The following is a 21,811-nucleotide window of genomic DNA, read 5'->3' on the forward strand; positions in this document are numbered from 1 at the left end:
ACATCATTCGATTCATATATATAAAACTATCTTATTCGAAGGTTTAAACTCGTAATCACTAGAACATAGTTTAGTTAATTCTAAACTTGTTCGCAAACAAAAGTTAATCCTTATAACTTGACTTTTAAAATTAACTAAACACATGTTCTATATCTATATGATATGCTAACTTAATGATTTAAAACCTAGAAACACGAAAAACACCGTAAAACCGGATTTACGCCGTCGTAGTAACACCGCGGGCTGTTTTGGGTTAGTTAATTAAAAACTATGATAAACTTTGATTTAAAAGTTGTTATTCTGAGAAAATGATTTTTATTATGAACATGAAACTATATCCAAAAATTATGGTTAAACTCAAAGTGGAAGTATGTTTTCTAAAATGGTCATCTAGACGTCGTTCTTTCGACTGAAATGACTACCTTTACAAAAATGACTTGTAACTTATTTTTCCGACTATAAACCTATACTTTTTCTGTTTAGATTCATAAAATAGAGTTCAATATGAAACCATAGCAATTTGATTCACTCAAAACGGATTTAAAATAAAGAACTTATGGGTAAAACAAGATTGGATAATTTTTCTCATTTTAGCTACGTGAAAATTGGTAACAAATCTATTCCAACCATAACTTAATCAACTTGTATTGTATATTATGTAATCTTGAGATACCATAGACACGTATACAATGTTTCAACCTATCATGTCGACACATCTATATATATTTCGGAACAACCATAGACACTCTATATGTGAATGTTGGAGTTAGCTATACAGGGTTGAGGTTGATTCCAAAATATATATAGTTTGAGTTGTGATCAATACTGAGATACATATATACTGGGTCATGGATTGATTCAAGATAATATTTATCGATTTATTTCTGTACATCTAACTGTGGACAACTAGTTGTAGGTTACTAACGAGGACAGCTGACTTAATAAACTTAAAACATCAAAATATATTAAAAGTGTTGTAAATATATTTTGAACATACTTTAATATACATGTATATATTGTTATAGGTTCGTGAATCAACAGTGGCCAAGTCTTACTTCTCGATGAAGTAAAAATCTGTGAAAGTGAGTTATAGTCCCACTTTTAAAATCTAATATTTTTGGGATGAGAATACATGCAGGTTTTATAAATGATTTACAAAATAGACACAAGTATGTGAAACTACATTCTATGGTTGAATTATCGAAATCGAATATGCCCCTTTTTATTAAGTCTGGTAATCTAAGAATTAGGGAACAGACACCCTAATTGACGCGAATCCTAAAGATAGATCTATTGGGCCTAACAAACCCCATCCAAAGTATCGGATGCTTTAGTACTTCGAAATTTATATCATATCCGAAGGGTGTCCCGGAATGATGGGGATATTCTTATATATGCATCTTGTTAATGTCGGTTACCAGGTGTTCACCATATGAATGATTTTTATCTCTATGTATGGGATGTATATTGAAATATGAAATCTTGTGGTCTATTGTTACAATTTGATATATATAGGTTAAACCTATAACTCACCAACATTTTTGTTGACGTTTAAAGCATGTTTATTCTCAGGTGAATACTAAGAGCTTCCGCTGTTGTATACTAAAATAAGGACAAGATTTGGAGTCCATGTTTGTATGATACTGTGTAAAAACTGCATTTAAGAAACTGATTTCGATGTAACATATTTGTATTGTAAACCATTATGTAATGGTCGTGTGTAAACAGGATATTTTAGATTATCATTATTTGATAATCTACGTAAAGGTTTTTAAACCTTTATTTATGAAATAAAGGTTATGGTTTGTTTTAAAAATGAATGCAGTCTTTGAAAAACATCTCATATAGAGGTCAAAACCTCGCAACGAAATCAATTAATATGGAACGTTTTTAATCAATAAGAACGGGACATTTCAGTTGGTATCAGAGCGTTGGTCTTAGAGAACCAGAATTTTGCATTAGTGTGTCTTATCGAGTTTGTTAGGATGCATTAGTGAGTCTGGACTTCGACCGTGTTTACTTGAAAAATGATTGCTTAACAAATTTTGTTGGAAACTATATATTTTTAACATGTGAATATTATGTGATATATTAATCTCTTAACGCGTTTGATATTATTTGATAGATGTCTACCTCTAGAACAAGTCCCATTGACTCACCAAATAATAATGAAGAGTCAAATGTAAATTGGAATGATTCGTGGACTGATTCACAAGTTCCCGAAGAGGAACCGGAAGAAGAGTCAGAACCAGAAGAAGAATCGAAACCGGAAGAAGAATCGGAACCGGATGAAGAAATAGTACCGGTGGGGGAAATAATAAAACGGTTGAGTAAAAGAAAATCCTCAACCAACCGACCAAGGTTAATTATGGTCAATGGTGTTTCCGCTAAGGAAGCAAAATATTGGGAGGATTACCAATTCTCCGATGAATCGGATTCTGACGAGAATTCCGATGATGTTATAGAAATTACCCCAACTGAATTTAAAAAGGCAAAAGAAAATAATAAGGGAAAGGGCATAAAAATAGAGAAATCTAATTCCAACCCCGATGAACTTTATATGTATCGTCAACCCCCGAAGTCCTTAAGTTGTAACAATGACCCGGGAACCTCTAAACCACCAGGTTTTTCTAAACCAATGTGGAAAACGACGGCTCGTATTAGGGGAACATCATATATCCCTAGAAACTTGGCAAAACGAACCAAAACCGAAGAAGAAGAAACAAGCAAGTCGGAATAAGATAGTTGTATTCGTGTGGTGTAATATATGTAATATAGTGTGCTTATGCTTTATGATATATGTAAAAATTGCTTGTATTAATAAGTATTTTTTTTTTAATGAATCTAACTCTTGTCTATTTTATAGTATAAAAACACAAAATGGATAGACAACCCAATATTTTAAGAGACCTACCCGGAGACATGATTGATGAAATCTTGTCTAGAGTCGGTCAGAATTCTTCGGCACAACTATTTAAGGCGAGATCAGTTTGTAAGACATTCGAAGAACGTTCCAAGAATGCCTTGGTTTATAAAAGGCCTTCGTTCGAAAGATGGGGGATATCACATTGGGAAATCCATAAGTTACGATGTGTTTACTTTGACGCATATATTGCGGGGAACCCAAATGCTATTTTACGCAATGGGTTGAGAAATTATTTTGACTCAATATATCCGAATATTGGACTTCGTGATTTAGAAAAAGCGGCTAACATGCAACATAAAGAAGCATGTTATGCTTACGGATTAGTAATGTTCGCTTCTCACCAAAGTGAGAACAAGAACATCGGCCTACAACTATTAAACAAAACATTCCCACAAGTGACGGAGTCGGTAATTGGGGTAAGCAATGAGGTTTTTAGATTGTTACGGGACTGTTGGACATTACGTAACCCTCATCCCTTTGACGACGTTACAACACGCTGTCTTATCAACAGCCATAACGGTTATGTTCCACAAGACCAAGGATGGGAAGTAGTCCTAGTAAAACCAGAATGCATGACTTGTTTCTGGACGTATGAATTACGTGTCTTTATTGCCTTTGCTGAACGACTTGTGTACTAGCTAGAATTATCTTCACAACTATCTTGTATCAAAGTTATTGTGTGCTATATTTCATGCTTTATGTAAAATAAGCGGTATTGTAAGTTTGTAAAATATTGTATAAAAGTTTGAACGCGAAATATTATTATAATCAGTTTTTCATATAGAATTGTAGTAGTTGAATTGTATATTAGCTACTAAGTATGAACTTAACGGGTAGGTACTACCCGAATTTAAACTTATAAAACGCTAATATGAAGAAAAAGCTTTTATAAATGAGTTCATATTATGCTACGAAATACTATTAACTACTCTTAATATTCTGTATGATTAACTTGTTCCATTTGACTATTTTGAAGGAAATGCCACCGACTACTCGACACACCGTGAATATGAATGAAGAGGAATTCCGTACTTTTCTAGCTTCAAACATAGCCGCAGTACAGGCTGCGCTACATACCAACAATGACCTTGGATCTAGCAGTACAGGAAATCGTGTAGGATGCACCTACAAAGAATTCACTGCCTGCAAACCTTTGGAATTTGATGGAACCGAAGGACCGATCAGATTGAAACGGTGGGCCGAGAAGGTCGAATCGGTGTTTGCCATAAGTAATTGTACTGAAGAGGACAAAGTAAAGTACGCTACGCATACCTTCACAGGTTCTGCGTTAACATGGTGGAATACCTATCTAGAGCAAGTGGGACAAGACGATGCGTACGCACTACCGTGGTCAGCATTCAAGCACTTGATGAACGAGAAGTACCATCCCAGAACCGAGATCAATAAGCTCAAGACAGAACTTAGAGGGTTACGAACCCAAGGATTTGATATTACCACGTACGAAAGACGATTCACAGAATTATGCCTATTGTGTCCGGGAGCATTCGAAGATGAGGAAGAGAAGATCGACGCGTTTGTGAAAGGATTACCGAAAAGAATCCAAGAAGATATAAGTTCACACGAGCCCGCCTCCATACAACAGGCATGTAGAATGGCTCACAAACTAGTGAACCAGATTGAAGAAAGAATTAAAGAACGGACTGCTGAAGAGGCCAATGTGAAGCAAGTCAAAAGAAAGTGGGAGGAAAACGGTGATAAGAATCACCAATACAACAACAACAGCAATACAACAATAATCGCAACAATTATCCCAACAATCGCAACATCAATCGCAACTACAACAAACGGCCCAACAACAACAACAACAACAACAACAACAACAACAGCAACTACAACAATCATCCCAACAACAATAATAACCGCAACAACAACAACAATCAGAAGCAGCTATGCCAAAGGTGTAAAAAGTATCACTCGGGGTTCTGCACCAAATTTTGCAACAAGTGTAAAAGAAATGGTCATAGCGCGGCGAAGTGTGAGGTCTACGGACAAGGGGTTAATAGAACGAAAGGAACAAATGGTGTCGGAACGAGTAATGGCGGAGCAAGTAGTGTCGGAGCAAGTTATGCCAATGTAGTTTGTTATAAATGTGGAAAACCGGGCCACATTATTAGAAATTGCCCGAACCAGGAGAACACGAATGGACAAGGCCGCGGAAGAGTTTTCAATATTAATGCGGCAGAGGCACAAGAAGACCCGGAGCTTGTTACAGGTACGTTTCTTATTGACAATAAATCTGCTTACGTTTTATTTGATTCGGGTGCGGATAGAAGCTATATGAGTAGAGATTTTTGTGCTAAATTAAGTTGTCCATTGACGCCGTTGGATAGTAAATTTTTACTCGAATTAGCAAATGGTAAATTAATTTCAGCAGATAATATATGTCGGAATCGAGAAATTAAACTGGTTAGCGAAACATTTAAGATTGATTTGATACCAGTAGAGTTAGGGAGTTTTGATGTGATAATCGGTATGGACTGGTTGAAAGAAGTGAAAGCAGAGATCGTTTGTTACAAAAATGCAATTCGCATTATACGAGAAAAAGGAAAACCCTTAATGGTGTACGGAGAAAAGGGCAAAACGAAGCTACATCTTATTAGTAATTTGAAGGCACAAAAACTAATAAGAAAAGGTTGCTATGCTGTTCTAGCACACGTCGAGAAAGTACAAACTGAAGAAAAGAGCATCAATGATGTTCCCATTGCAAAAGAATTTCCCGATGTATTTCCGAAAGAATTACCGGGATTACCCCCACATCGATCCGTTGAATTTCAAATAGATCTTGTACCAGGAGCTGCACCAATAGCTCGTGCTCCTTACAGACTCGCACCCAGCGAGATGAAAGAACTACAAAGCCAATTACAAGAACTTTTAGAGCGTGGTTTCATTCGACCAAGCACATCACCGTGGGGAGCTCCTGTTTTGTTTGTCAAGAAGAAAGATGGTACATTCAGGTTGTGTGTCGACTACCGAGAGTTGAACAAACTTACCATCAAGAACCGCTACCCACTACCGAGAATCGACGACTTATTTGATCAACTACAAGGCTCGTCTGTTTATTCAAAGATTGACTTACGTTCCGGGTATCATCAAATGCGGGTGAAAGAAGATGATATTCCAAAGACTGCTTTCAGAACACGTTACGGTCATTACGAGTTTATGGTCATGCCATTTGGTTTAACTAATGCACCAGCTATGTTCATGGACCTTATGAACCGAGTGTGTGGACCATACCTTGACAAGTTTGTCATTGTTTTCATTGATGACATACTTATTTACTCAAAGAATGACCAAGAACACGGTGAACATTTGAGAAAGGTGTTAGAAGTATTGAGGAAGGAAGAATTGTACGCTAAGTTTTCAAAGTGTGCATTTTGGTTGGAAGAAGTTCAATTCCTCGGTCACATAGTGAACAAAGAAGGTATTAAGGTGGATCCGGCAAAGATAGAAACTGTTGAAAAGTGGGAAACCCCGAAAACTCCGAAACACATACGCCAGTTTTTAGGACTAGCTGGTTACTACAGAAGGTTCATCCAAGACTTTTCCAGAATAGCAAAACCCTTGACTGCATTAACACATAAAGGGAAGAAATTTGAATGGAATGATGAACAAGAGAAAGCGTTTCAGTTATTGAAGAAAAAGCTAACTACGGCACCTATATTGTCATTGCCTGAAGGGAATGATGATTTTGTGACTTATTGTGACGCATCAAAGCAAGGTCTCGGTTGTGTATTAATGCAACGAACGAAGGTGATTGCTTATGCATCTAGACAATTGAAGATTCACGAACAAAATTATACGACGCATGATTTGGAATTAGGCGCGGTTGTTTTTGCATTAAAGACTTGGAGGCACTACTTATATGGGGTCAAAAGTATTATATATACCGACCACAAAAGTCTTCAACACATATTTAATCAGAAACAACTGAATATGAGGCAGCGTAGGTGGATTGAATTGTTGAATGATTACAACTTTGAGATTCGTTACCACCCGGGAAAGGCAAATGTGGTAGCCGATGCCTTGAGCAGGAAGGACAGAGAACCCATTCGAGTAAAATCTATGAATATAATGATTCATAATAACCTTACTACTCAAATAAAGGAGGCGCAACAAGGAGTTTTAAAAGAGGGAAATTTAAAGGATGAAATACCCAAGGGATCGGAGAAGCATCTTAATATTCAGGAAGACGGAACCCGGTATAGGGCTGAAAGGATTTGGGTACCAAAATTTGGAGATATGAGAGAAATGGTACTTAGAGAAGCTCATAAAACCAGATACTCAATACATCCTGGAACGGGGAAGATATACAAGGATCTCAAGAAACATTTTTGGTGGCCGGGTATGAAAGCCGATGTTGCTAAATATGTAGGAGAATGTTTGACGTGTTCTAAGGTCAAAGCTGAGCATCAGAAACCATCAGGTCTACTTCAACAACCCGAAATCCCGGAATGGAAATGGGAAAACATTACCATGGATTTCATCACTAAATTGCCAAGGACTGCAAGTGGTTTTGATACTATTTGGGTAATAGTTGATCGTCTCACTAAATCAGCACACTTCCTGCCAATAAGAGAAGATGACAAGATGTAGAAGTTAGCACGACTGTATTTGAAGGAAGTCGTCTCCAGACATGGAATACCAATCTCTATTATCTCTGATAGGGATGGTAGATTTATTTCAAGATTCTGGCAGACATTACAGCAAGCATTAGGAACTTGTCTAGACATGAGTACTGCCTATCATCCACAAACTGATGGGCAGAGCGAAAGGACGATACAAACGCTTGAAGACATGCTACGAGCATGTGTTATTGATTTCGGAAACAGTTGGGATCGACATCTACCGTTAGCAGAATTTTCCTACAACAACAGCTACCATTCAAGCATTGAGATGGCGCCGTTTGAAGCACTTTATGGTTGAAAGTGCAGGTCTCCGATTTGTTGGAGTGAAGTGGGGGATAGAAAAATTACGGGTCCGGAGATTATACAAGAAACTACCGAGAAGATCATCCAAATTCAACAACGGTTGAAAACCGCCCAAAGTCGACAAAAGAGCTACGCTGACATTAAAAGAAAAGATATAGAATTTGAAATTGGAGAGATGGTCATGCTTAAAGTTGCACCTTGGAAAGGCGTTGTTCGATTTGGTAAACGAGGGAAATTAAATCCAAGGTATATTGGACCATTCAAGATTATTGATCGTGTCGGACCAGTAACTTACCGACTTGAGTTACCTCAACAACTCGCGGCTGTACATAACACTTTCCACGTCTCGAATTTGAAGAAATGTTTTACTAAAGAAGATCTCACTATTCCGTTAGATGAAATCCAAATCAACGAAAAACTTCAATTCATCGAAGAACCCGTCGAAATAATGGATCGTGAGGTTAAAAGACTTAAGCAAAACAAGATACCAATTGTTAAGGTTCGATGGAATGCTCGTAGAGGACCCGAGTTCACCTGGGAGAGTGAAGATCAGATGAAGAAGAAATACCCGCATCTATTTCCAGAAGATTCGTCAACACCTTCAACAGCTTAAAATTTCGGGACGAAATTTATTTAACGGGTAGGTACTGTAGTGACCTGAACTTTTCCATGTTTATATATATTAATTGAGATTGATATTTACATGATTAAATGTTTCCAACATGTTAAGCAATCAAACTTGTTAAGACTTGATTAATTGAAATATGTTTCATATAGACAATTGACCACCCAAGTTGACCGGCGATTCACGAACGTTAAAACTTGTAAAAACGACATGACGATATATATATATGGATATACATATGGTTAACATGAGATTATGATAAGTAAGTATCTCCATAAGTATATTAACAATGAGTTATATACATATAAACAAGACTACTAACTTAAGGATTTCGAAACGAGACATATATGTAACGATTATCGTTGTAACGACATTTAAATGTATATATCATATTAAGATATATTAATATATCATAATATCATGATAATATAATAATTTAACATCTAATTAGATATAATAAACAATGGGTTAACAACATTAATTAAGATCGTTAACTTAAAGGTTTCAAAACAACACTTACATGTAACGACTAACGATGACTTAACGACTCAGTTAAAATGTATATACATGTAGTGTATTTAGATGTATTAAAATACTTTTGGAAGAATTCAAGACATATATCAAAACACTCATACTTAACGAAAATGGTTACAGTTACTTTCCCATTCTTTTCTTTCATCAAGAATTCTAGTCGTATTCTTACCCGTATTATACACAGCTTCAAAATGTACTTACTATGGGTATATACCAATAGGAACTAGCATGGGATTCCACTCTTGATTATGTCATGTATGACTAATCAATTTTAACTTCTACCATGAGCTAGTCAACTAACTAGAACTCCTTTTAACCCCACTCACCAATTACCACTCATCATTCACTCCATTTCACTTCCAATTCTCTTTCTAATTCTCTCTCAACACACATACATTATTATGAACGTATTTTTCCAGTAGTTAATCATCATATTCATCAAAAATCACTTCAAGAATCAAGCTATAATCATCATAGGAAGAACACTTCAAGAACACTTCAAAAATCCCTTCAAGTTTACTAATTTACTTCCAAGCTTTCTAATCCATTCCAAGTAATCATCTAAGATCAAGAAACCTTTGTTATATACAGTAGGTTATCTTTCTTATTCAAGGTAATATTCATATTCAAACTTTGATTCAATTTCTATAACTATAAACTATCTTAATTCGAGTAAAAATCTTACTTGAACTTGTTTTTGTGTCATGATCCTACTTCAAGAACTTTCAAGCCATCCAAGATCCTTTGAAGATAGATCATTTCTTGTCACTTCCAGTAGGTTTACCTACTAAACTTGAGGTAGTAATGATGTTCATAACATCATTCGATTCATATATATAAAACTATCTTATTCGAAGGTTTAAACTCGTAATCACTAGAACATAGTTTAGTTAATTCTAAACTTGTTCGCAAACAAAAGTTAATCCTTATAACTTGACTTTTAAAATTAACTAAACACATGTTCTATATCTATATGATATGCTAACTTAATGATTTAAAACCTGGAAACACGAAAAACACCGTAAAACCGGATTTACGCCGTCGTAGTAACACCGCGGGCTGTTTTGGGTTAGTTAATTAAAAACTATGATAAACTTTGATTTAAAAGTTGTTATTCTGAGAAAATTATTTTTATTATGAACATGAAACTATATCCAAAAATTATGATTAAACTCAAAGTGGAAGTATGTTTTCTAAAATGGTCATCTAGACGTCGTTCTTTCGACTGAAATGACTACCTTTACAAAAATGACTTGTAACTTATTTTTCCGACTATAAACCTATACTTTTTCTGTTTATATTTACAAAATAGAGTTCAATATGAAACCATAGCAATTTGATTCACTCAAAACGGATTTAAAATGAAGAACTTATGGGTAAAACAAGATTGGATAATATTTCTCATTTTAGCTACGTGAAAATTGGTAACAAATCTATTCCAACCATAACTTAATCAACTTGTATTGTATATTATGTAATCTTGAGATACCATAGACACGTATACAATGTTTCAACCTATCATGTCGACACATCTATATATATTTCGGAACAACCATAGACACTCTATATGTGAATGTTGGAGTTAGCTATACAGGGTTGAGGTTGATTCCAAAATATATATAGTTTGAGTTGTGATCAATACTGAGATACGTATACACTGGGTCGTTGATTGATTCAAGATAATATTTATCGATTTATTTCTGTACATCTAACTGTGGACAACTAGTTGTAGGTTACTAACGAGGACAGCTGACTTAATAAACTTAAAACATCAAAATATATTAAAAGTGTTGTAAATATATTTTGAACATACTTTAATATTGTAACACCCGAATATTTTATACGCGAGAAATGGATATATACATATATATATATGTATATACATGGACATGGAGATATCAAAGTGTGTATAGATATACCTATATGGTTCGGGTTACGTATGTACACATGTGTGTATAGTTAGAACGAGAGTACGCAGAGTACGTGGCATGGATGTATATGCATTTGTGTATATATAGGGTGATGGATACACATGCATGCAAGGGTTGTTGGTTTAGGTCCACTTTGGGGTTTCCTAGAAGGGTTTACTTACGTTAACAAGTCGGGATTGGAGCGTACGAGTGGATTTATGAGACAAGGGTTTGTTTAGATGAAAATGGGGCAAGTCGTGTGAAATGTCGCGCCGCGATAGGAAGGGTCGCGCCGCAGAGATGCAAGTGAAAAACGGGACAGAAGGAAGGTGTTTCGAGGTACCAGCTGCCGTTGTTTGTCGCGCCGCGGAGGGGCAGGTCGCGCCGCGGCCTGTCTGTATTCAGACTCGAATTTCAGCTCCAAGTGGGGCACGTTCAGGGGTAAATCCGTCATTTCGCACATGGATCAGATTGTGGGATTAAATCCCAGCCACTTATCACTTCTATTTCATTTTCTTTTCACTTTTCCTTCCATTTATCCTCTCAAACATAAAACCCTCAAAGATTAAAGTGGAGATTTGGAGTTCAAGACTTGTGATTCGATCTTTGGCGTAGTTAGAAAGTGTGTTCTCCTCGTTCTTAGCTACACGGTGATACTAGTGGTAAGCTCTAACTCCGAAACTCGTTTTTGTGTTCATCATTCAATTTTAGGGCTTTTGATTGTATGATTCTTAGAGGAAACCCATTTAATTGTTAATTGGAGATTAACACCAATACTCGGGTTTATTGTGATTATTGGCGGGTTTTGGGTTTGGTGTGCAAGTTGAGTTTGAAAGACTTGTTAAATGGTGATTAATCACTAGTGTTAGTGATTATTGAGGTTTTGGTGATAACTAGGGTTCTTGAAGGTTGACTAATTTTGACTAGGGCCAAAATTAGGGTTGGTGGTGATTTTGACCCGATTGTTGATTTATTAAGGTTTATAAACTTAAAATGGATTAAGTTGAAGTATTAAACCGAGTTAAATGTGTTTTGGTGTCAAGACTTGTAAACGGTGAGATTTTGACTTAATGGGTCAAAATTAGGGTTTTGGTGTCAAAATGGGTGAGACATGTGTTTAACACTTGTGTTTGGGTTTACTTGGCATATTAGGACCATTTTCACCCGTGTTAGTAATTATTGGTTAGTTTGGGCGCGGTTTGTACTTGGAATTACATTTGGGTCGAATTTGCACTAAGTGTCAAATTGGGTTGGTTTGTAAATCCAATCTAAGTGTGTTGTTGAATTTGTGATAATGGAATAGGTACTTTCCATTGACGTGTTGCGGATTACTTGGAAGCTTTTCTCAAGACTTCAAGGTGAGTGTTAATATCCTATGTGCATATGTATGTGCAGGATGGGTGCGGGTCGGGTGAAGTGATTCTCGGCTATAGAGCTCACTTCACATATAGGTGGATTTCATGGACTTTTGTATTGTTCCAATCGGCACGGTTGTGCGTTTTGATTGACCACCTTTTGACGAGGTGCACACTTGGTGTGTACGTTATCACATGGGCGTGTGATGTGGATTATATAACCCCAATGGCGAAGGGTTAACATTGTGAGTGGAATAATTATGCGTGTGCGTATATAACGTATTTGTTTGTGTGTACGAATGTGGAATTTTCGCGGTGTTTAAGACACCACATTCAAAGTAGCGAGTAGTATTGTCGCGGTGTATAAGACACTACTCATTGTTGGATCGACGAGTAGTATTGTCGCGGTGTATAAGACACTACTCATTGTTGGATCGACGAGTAGTATTGTCGCGGTGTATAAGACACTACTCATTGTATAATTGACGTGTGGTATTGTCGCGGTGTTTAAGACACCACATCGTCATGGGAGTGGAAATGTCGCGGTGTTCAAGACGCCACTCATTGTTTTTGATTGATGTGTGGATTCGTCGCGGTGTTTAAGATGCCACATTGTCATGAGGGTGAGTTAGTCGCGGTGTTCAAGACATCACCCGGGGGATTAGTGATTACGCGGTGTGTAAGTAACACTAGTGGATGTTATGAACTCCAACGAACTTTCAAGTACCGTTCCCTTGTATGCTTGGTCGACCATGGTTATTGTGTTGTAAGCGTAAGCAATTATGTTAATCGTTATATATAAATTGTATCCGTATGATGTTGTATTGTCGTGATGTAGCTAACCCCCAGGGTGTAGCTTATTGGCATTGTTCACATCGTTGTTGGTGAACTTATACTTTGTTGATGTATCTTCAGCTCATTGCTTAGTGATCTTACGGTATGCTTAGACTAGCTTGCCTTTATGTTTGGATGCTCCGGTATGCGGTATTTGCTATTTTGTGGCGTGTCCATTTTATGCATATATATGTATGTAGTATATTCTCACTCACTAAGCGTTAGCTTACCCTCTCGTTGTTGATATTTTTATAGGTTCGCATGCTTGGCGGCTCGGGTAAGCTTGGGAATTAGAGATCTCGGCTAGGTTGCTTTAGAAGATCTTGCTTTTGGACTCGATTAGGATTTGGGTAGCGTAGTCCCAAATCACCATGCTCGGTTTTGTGAAAACATAACTAGTCGGGTCATAATGATTATAACCGGTTTACGATTTAATTAATGAACCATTGTATTAAGGAGTTTAAATCATTAATGTATGTTTTAAGTTCGATGAACTTACTTTGATAACAAATACGTTTTGGAATATGTGTAACGGGACCTAAAGTATTATTTAACGCGTATTAAAAGGAAAAATTTTTATGGGCCGGTTTTAATACGGGTTGGGTTGTTTCAAATATACATGTATATATTGTTATAGGTTCGTGAATCAACAGTGGCCAAGTCTTACTTCTCGACGAAGTAAAAATCTGTGAAAGTGAGTTATAGTCCCACTTTTAAAATCTAATATTTTTGGGATGAGAATACATGCAGGTTTTATAAATGATTTACAAAATAGACACAAGTACGTGAAACTACATTCTATGGTTGAATTATCGAAATCGAATATGCCCCTTTTTATTAATTCTGGTAATCTAAGAATTAGGGAACAGACACCCTAATTGACGCGAATCCTAAAGATAGATCTATTGGGCCTAACAAACCCCATCCAAAGTATCGGATGCTTTAGTACTTCGAAATTTATATCATATCCGAAGGGTGTCCCGGAATGATGGGGATATTCTTATATATGCATCTTGTTAATGTCGGTTACCAGGTGTTCACCATATGAATGATTTTTATCTCTATGTATGGGATCTATATTGAAATATGAAATCTTGTGGTCTATTGTTACAATTTGATATATATAGGTTAAACCTATAACTCACCAACATTTTTGTCGACGTTTAAAGCATGTTTATTCTCAGGTGAATACTAAGAGCTTCCGCTATTGCATACTAAAATAAGGACAAGATTTGGAGTCCATGTTTGTATGATACTGTGTAAAAACTGCATTCAAGAAACTGATTTCGATGTAACATATTTGTATTGTAAACCATTATGTAATGGTCGTGTGTAAACAGGATATTTTAGATTATCATTATTTGATAATCTACGTAAAGCTTTTTAAACCTTTATTTATGAAATAAAGGTTATGGTTTGTTTTAAAAATGAATACAGTCTTTGAAAAACGTCTCATATAGAGGTCAAAACCTCGCAACGAAATCAATTAATATGGAACGTTTTTAATCAATAAGAACGGGACATTTCAGTTGGTATCAGAGCGTTGGTCTTAGAGAACCAGAATTTTGCATTAGTGTGTCTTATCGAGTTTGTTAGGATGCATTAGTGAGTCTAGACTTCGACCGTGTTTACTTGAAAAATGATTGCTTAACAATTTTTGTTAGAAACTATATATTTTTAACATGTGAATATTATGTGATATATTAATCTCTTAACGCGTTTGATATTATGTGATAGATGTCTACCTCTAGAACAAGTCCCATTGACTCACCTAATAATAATGAAGAGTCAAATGTAAATTGGAATGATTCGTGGACTGATTCACAAGTTCCCGAAGAGGAACCGGAAGAAGAGTCGGAACCAGAAGAAGAATCGGAACCGGAAGAAGAATCAGAACTGGATGAAGAAATAGAACCGGTGGGGGAAATAATAAAACGGTTGAGTAAAAGAAAATCCTCAACCAACCGACCAAGGTTAATTATGGTCAATGGTGTTTCCGCTAAGGAAGCAAAATATTGGGAGGATTACCAATTCTCCGATGAATCGGATTCTGACGAGAATTCCGATGATGTTATAGAAATTACCCCAACTGAATTTAAAAAGGCAAAAGAAAATAATAAGGGAAAGGGCATAAAAATAGAGAAATCTAATTCCAACCCCGATGAACTTTATATGTATCGTCAACCCCCGAAGTCCTTAAGTTGTAACAATGACCCGGGAACCTCTAAACCACCAGGTTTTTCTAAACCAATGTGGAAAACGACGGCTCGTATTAGGGGAACATCATATATCCCTAGAAACTTGGCAAAACGAACCAAAACCGAAGAAGAAGAAACAAGCGAGTCGGAATAAGATAGTTGTATTCGTGTGGTGTAATATATGTAATATAGTGTGCTTATGCTTTATGATATATGTAAAAATTGCTTGTATTAATAAGTATTTTTTTTTTATGAATCTAACTCTTGTCTATTTTACAGTATAAAAACACAAAATGGATAGACAACCCAATATTTTAAGAGACCTACCCGGAGACATGATTGATGAAATCTTGTCAAGAGTCGGTCAGAATTCTTCGGCACAACTATTTAAGGCGAGATCAGTTTGTAAGACATTCGAAGAACGTTCCAAGAATGCCTTGTTTTATAAAAGGCTTTCGTTCGAAAGATGGGGGATATCACATTGGGAAATCCATAAGTTACGATGTGTTTACTTTGACGCATATATTGCGGGGAACCCAAATGCTATTTTACGCAATGGGTTAAGAAATTATTTTGACTCAATATATCCGAATATTGGACTTCGTGATTTAGAAAAAGTGGCTAACATGCAACATAAAGAAGCATGTTATGCTTACGGATTAGTAATGTTCGCTTCTCACCAAAGTGAGAACAAGAACATCGGCCTACAACTATTAAACAAAACGTTCCCACAAGTGACGGAGTCGGTAATTGGGGTAAGAAATGAGGTTTTTAGATTGTTACGGGACTGTTGGACATTACGTAACCCTCGTCCCTTTGACGACGTTACAACACGCTGTCTTATCAACGGCCATAACGGTTATGTTCCACAAGACCAAGGATGGGAAGTAGTCCTAGTAAAACCAGAATGCATGACTTGTTTCTGGACGTATGAATTACGTGTCTTTATTGCCTTTGCTGAACGACTTATGTACTAGCTAGAATTATCTTCACAACTATCTTGTATCAAAGTTATCGTGTGCTATATTTCATGCTTTATGTAAAATAAGCGGTATTGTAAGTTTGTAAAATATTGTATAAAAGTTTGAACGCGAAATATTATTATAATCAGTTTTTCATATAGAATTGTAGTAGTTAAATTGTATATTAGCTACTAAGTATGAACTTAACGGGTAGGTACTACCCGAATTTAAACTTATAAAACGTTAATATGAAGAAAAAGCTTTTATAAATGAGTTCATATTATGCTACGAAATACTATTAACTACTCTTAATATTCTGTATGATTAACTTGTTCCATTTGACTATTTTGAAGGAAATGGCACCGACATTACCCATAATCTAGGTTTGATTCATAAATATACCCCCGAACATTACCCATAATCTCCTTCGCAATAACCCATAATATCCTTAGCTCTATCCCGCTTGAAAATCATTTTGAAAGTGACACGCTCATGACCTCGTCGTAGTATTTTATGTATAATACTAATTAATAATAATATTACTAATAATATTAAGATTAATAATAATATTAATCATAATAATAATAATAATAATAATAATAATAATAATAATAATAATAATAATAGTAATATAAATAATTAAATGTTTACGGAGTATATAAAAAAATGAGATCAAAGTGCAGAAATCGATCAATTTATAGATGTAATCTGGAATCCATTGTCATGCGATCGCATGAGTTTCATTTGATATGGCCATGCGATCGCATGGCCAGCTGTACCTGGTCACAAAGTTTTAACTTTTTGTTTGTCGACATAATTTAAGAATAATATATATAATATATATAATTTAAATTAATTAATTATATATTATATTTTATTCCCGTGCCTAGTGGACTTGTAACTTTTGCTCCGATAAGTCGTACGTCATCACTCGACTTATGTCTCGGTTCCGGTTTTTCGAATGTCCTTTCGTACGCTGAGAAAACTTGTACATTACATTTTGGGACACGTACCTTATTCAAAATATAGGCTTAAATTATCCCTAAATTATATCACTCTAAATATAACTTATACATTTGAGTGTTTTGGTCATTTACTTCTATAAATCATTGTCTCGATATTTGTTAAAATACATTTTAAAATAGTGTTTTAATGTAGCAATTCACTGTAGCAATTCACTGTAGCAAATACAATTTTTACTGTAGCAATTCACTGTAGCAAATAGTGACTTTCGAAAACATTGTAGCATTTTGGGTACTGTAGCAATTTGAAAATACTGTAGCAAATTAGTGTTTTACTGGTTCATCTTAAACGCTTTAGTTAACTTATCTAAATATCAATCGAATCAATAAATGAATGTTACTATCGCTTACTAAATAACTTGAAATTATATATATGTATATATCTTTTTAATATACATAAATAAGTTTTTAAATACACATTGGAAGTTATTTATAAATAAATTTTAATAATAAATATTTCAACTAATCATATATATTCAAATAGATATTTAAATCAATAAGTTTAATGTACGGTATCAAACAATTAATACGTTGTTACCTTTTCAAGTTATAGTATATATGTATCTATTTACATATAATTATTCGCGAATCGTCGAAAACAACCGAAGGGTATTTATATATATAAAAGTAGTTCAAAAATTTTGAGATTCAGTTTTACAGACTTTGCTTATCATGTCGGAAATGTTAATCATACAAAGATTAAGTTTAAATTTGGTCAGAAATTTCCGGGTCATCAGAGTACCTACCCGTTAAAGAAATTTCGTCCCGAAATTTGAGTGAGGTCGTCATGGCTAACAATAAAAATGTTTTAATGAAGAATATGAGTTGATAATAGAGTTTTATCTATGTTTGAATAATATGGATAAAATAATCCAATTACTCGAAGCGTATGAGAGAAGTTATCGTAATCAAGTGAAATGGAGAATAGAGATGCGTCTTATCTCTTGATGTAGTAACGATTGATTTACGGATTTTAAGGAATAGAAAATCTTCATAATTTAAATAAGATTTGATTCTTTGGAATTTAAGAAAATTAGGATTTCCTTTGATTAAATGCGTAATCTGCCTCGATTGCTATGTCTGATATTTTGCTATAAATTAACCTCTTCCATTTCATTTATTTTCACCACTCCTATAATCTTCTTTCTTATTTCATACTTACAAAAGATTTGCGAAAATGCTTCATCCAGTTCTGATTCTTGATATTTTCTTGACTATCATATCATTCATTATTCTTTTTCATCTGCCACCATAGGAGGTTATTTTCTTCTACAATTACCTTGGGGTTATATTGTTTTTCATTCTCCCGTGTCTTTATATTGCTATACGCATTGATATACACGGTTTGTAATTTCGGGGTTGTTTTCGGGCTTTATATTTTCCATTATATTTCGGAGCTTCATGCTTTCGTTTTCTCTTCCCGACTTTAAGTCAAGCGAATAATGGTCCAAAATTCGTAGGTATGGATTTTGAAATGAACATAATTAATGTTCTAAGAAAGAAAAGGTAATGGCACAATCTGACTTGTCAAATTACCAGAATATCTCGAAAAAGACCGAATCATCAAGAAAAATATTTTCTTGATATGTTTAGAGGTTAAATAGAATGAAAGAGTTATGTAACATGGTTCATGATGAGGGTATGATCTGTGAACCTTTATCACGTTCCATCAGAAACTCAGCATGACTTACTGTAATATAATCACGTTGATCAAGTGTCATTATATTATAATAACTCATGCTTCAATTCCCAACATTACTTCAAAACATTTATATTTTAAACTTGAAAGTTTCAGAATTTAGAAACTAAAATAGTTTCTGTTATGGTGTAACACAGATATCGTAAGGAGAAAATTGATTTCCGATAAGAATGATTATGGAATTATCTCCAGAAATATGGAGGATATTTATAATGAAAGATACGATGATATCTTAGAATTTCTAATATCAGAGGATGATGCCGAAAATCTGTCTGTGAAGGTTTAGAATAAGAAGTAAGGTTCTTACTAATGGTTTCAGCAGTCACTGAATCATTTGGATTCTTTGAAGGCAGGTTCAGTCTTTATGATTTATTCACAGCCTCTTTCATACTTTACTCAATCCGTTTTTCAGTTCCAAACCTTCTCTTTTTCTCAGCTTTACCACCATACTATTCTTTATTACCAAACTTTTGACTGTTAAGGTCATTTACAGTTTTTGCTGCTTCATCAACATTTTTCCAAAATTCGGAGAACTAGTTTCGTAGTTTGGGGTGTTTTTCAGAAACCTCACATTCGAAGTATGTAAGTCCAGGAGGTAGATGTTATATGAACACATATAACTGTTGGCGTAGACGTGCTGCAAGATTTCAAAATACTGCTTGCTAATTCCCGATAGTTGGTATAGCAATTGCCGTTACAAGATGTGGATGAGTACATGATATGGTGTCAATGAGTATAAGGATTTTTCGGAAGGTCAAAGATCAATGAAGTTGTTGGTAAATTTACTGCTAATGTGGTGGAACATGAAAGATTCCCCGATAACAAAAACGTATATGCCAAAGTTACAAGTCTGAAAGGTCGTCGTTGACTGGTTGAACGGTTGATAATACTGGATACTTTGAAAAGAAATTACAAGGTTATTTTCAGTAATAAAAATGCTAAAGGATCTTTCACATTTTTGAAGTCAAAGTATAGCTTTGAAAGATGTAGAGATCTAAGAATGATGTCACCCGTTAAATCTTGACTTGGATTCTGATCCGTCAATATCAGAATATGTAATTGAATTTGTATGGAAACGATTGTATATCGCTGTGAGCATAGTTAATAATTTTTGAATCAAAGTTGAAGAATGTACAGTATAACATATTAATTGTGAACTTATATATTTCCCGGAAATTACCTACCCGTTAAAGATTTCACAGGTAATATTTTGTACAAAAGATTTTTTATTACCGTCTTTATGAAAATATATGTATGTATATTTTCTTCAAATGTAATACAGATTTGATGAGTTAATATCATATTAAGCTCATTTGATTTTTGACTCGAATTATAAATAAATAATCTCTAAAACATTAAAGATTTAATAATCTTTACGGAGTATTTAGTGTACTCAGTTTTATTGATATTTTCTCAGTGAATCATGTTGGTGCTCATGGAACTCTTGCTAACTTCGCAAGGTACGAATGATGTTTTCTAGAAAGTTTCGAATACATCGAAGAAAATATGGTAGCAGTTTACATGGGGTTTGTAGCAGCAATTCGTATTAGATAGTAGGAATAAGGAGATGGTAGTGAGGCTTTGGTAACCGACAGTTTGAAAGGAAATAGAAAAATAAGAAGCTGCTGATGGGGGTTGTGTGATAGTGGTGGTAGTGTGGTCTAGTTTATATATTTATATAAGTAAACTTGTATGTATATGTATATAGATAGATAGAAATATATAGTAGATAGATAGAATGAATCGAAGTGAGTTTCGATTGAAAAGAAAAACAGAAAAAAAGAAAGTGATTCAAGTGATGGGTTCAGGTGGTCTTCGTGAGTTTACAACTAAACAGGAGACAGGAGAAAACAAGAGGTGGTGATGGTTTTGTGAGGGTTAAAATAGAAAAAGAAGCTGTAGCATTAATATGCAGTAACAGACTGACGAAGTTGATGTTTGGTTTTAGTTGCAGATGATTAAATGGGTGATATTTGTGTTAAACCGAATAGTAGTAGCTTGAATATTATCAAGTACTTAATCGTGTGAAGATTATGGTGTTCTTGATGAGGGAGGGTGTCGACCAGGTTTAATAGAAACATTGATCGGTTAATGATTTATTTGGTTTGGTGATTGAACAATAACAAGGTAGTGTTGGTTTATTGGTTTCACTTGTCTCATGGGTGAGGTTAAAAGTAAAAGAAAAGAAGCAAGTTTGTAATGTGCTCTTGGTTAAACAATTAGAAGTAGGAGTGGTGATGGTGGAAGTGGTGGTTGCCGGGATGATCATGGTTGAGGGATCAAGTTGTGGCAGTGAAGGTGTTGTGTGGTGATTGTATGAAAATATATCTCATTATATGTATATGTAAATTTACATAGAGTTAGATAGGTTGAAGAAAAACAAAGAAACAGTAATAATCAATCAACTAATCCATTAAACACAGTAATCAATTCATAATTCTAACATTCGCGGATATCTATAGCTATCACTAATAATGTAGAGACAAAGCAATCAGTGAATCTAATTTTAATATTAAGCAGCCAGAGATTTTGAAGAAATTAGTTATGGAGAGAAAATTTGGTTGTTGATATGAGTACGTACCCATGTATTCGAATAATTTTTGCTTTAGTGAGTGGGGTGGTGAAACTTATTATTATTATTATTATTTTTTATAAGTTTGGTGAATCATCATGATATATAAATATTGTTTATTTACAAGTTGAGTTTGTGTAAAACAAAGAAGTCAGTTATCAATTATGGATCAATAATTGAAACGTAATTTATGGAATTGATTTACTCACAAGTATAGTGTTATTT

The sequence above is a fragment of the Rutidosis leptorrhynchoides genome, chromosome 3, assembly GCF_046630445.1.
Source record: "Rutidosis leptorrhynchoides isolate AG116_Rl617_1_P2 chromosome 3, CSIRO_AGI_Rlap_v1, whole genome shotgun sequence".
NCBI lineage: Eukaryota > Viridiplantae > Streptophyta > Magnoliopsida > Asterales > Asteraceae > Rutidosis > Rutidosis leptorrhynchoides.